The sequence below is a fragment of the Penaeus monodon genome, chromosome 23 (assembly GCF_015228065.2).
Source record: "Penaeus monodon isolate SGIC_2016 chromosome 23, NSTDA_Pmon_1, whole genome shotgun sequence".
NCBI classification, from domain to species: domain Eukaryota; kingdom Metazoa; phylum Arthropoda; class Malacostraca; order Decapoda; family Penaeidae; genus Penaeus; species Penaeus monodon.
The window spans coordinates 31,410,546-31,410,881 of NC_051408.1; the positions used below are offsets into that span (position 1 = coordinate 31,410,546).

At 45.8% G+C, this 336-nt stretch overlaps 1 protein-coding gene across 1 annotated transcript in view; it reads left to right on the forward strand.

Moving 5' to 3' along the window:
• Positions 1-336, forward strand: part of LOC119587930 (nesprin-1-like) — a gene marked incomplete in the record, with an annotated part of 36,964 nt that overhangs the window by 12,749 nt on the left and 23,879 nt on the right.

Genomic DNA, 336 nt, shown 5'->3' on the forward strand with positions numbered 1-336 from the left:
TTTAGCTGTTTTATATAAATGCTTGATGTATTTTGTAATAATTTAATTCTAAGCAAAGAAAACAAAGTTGTCAAAATTCTGTGTGCAGACATCTTACAGTTACATATCTGCACATTTTAATTAATTCACCGCAACAGAAGCATCGAGACTTCACTGTCGAAAGCGAAACCCAAGAGGTAGGGCGCGGCGCGGCAGCCATTGACGACATCGCTTATATATACACTCGTGACGGTGAGGCCAGGCGTCAGAGCCACGCGCTCGGGAGGCTGCTGGCATTGCTGGCATTACTTGAGGCTGATCCACGAGGCCAAGTTTTGTTCCAGTTGCCGAGTGGGG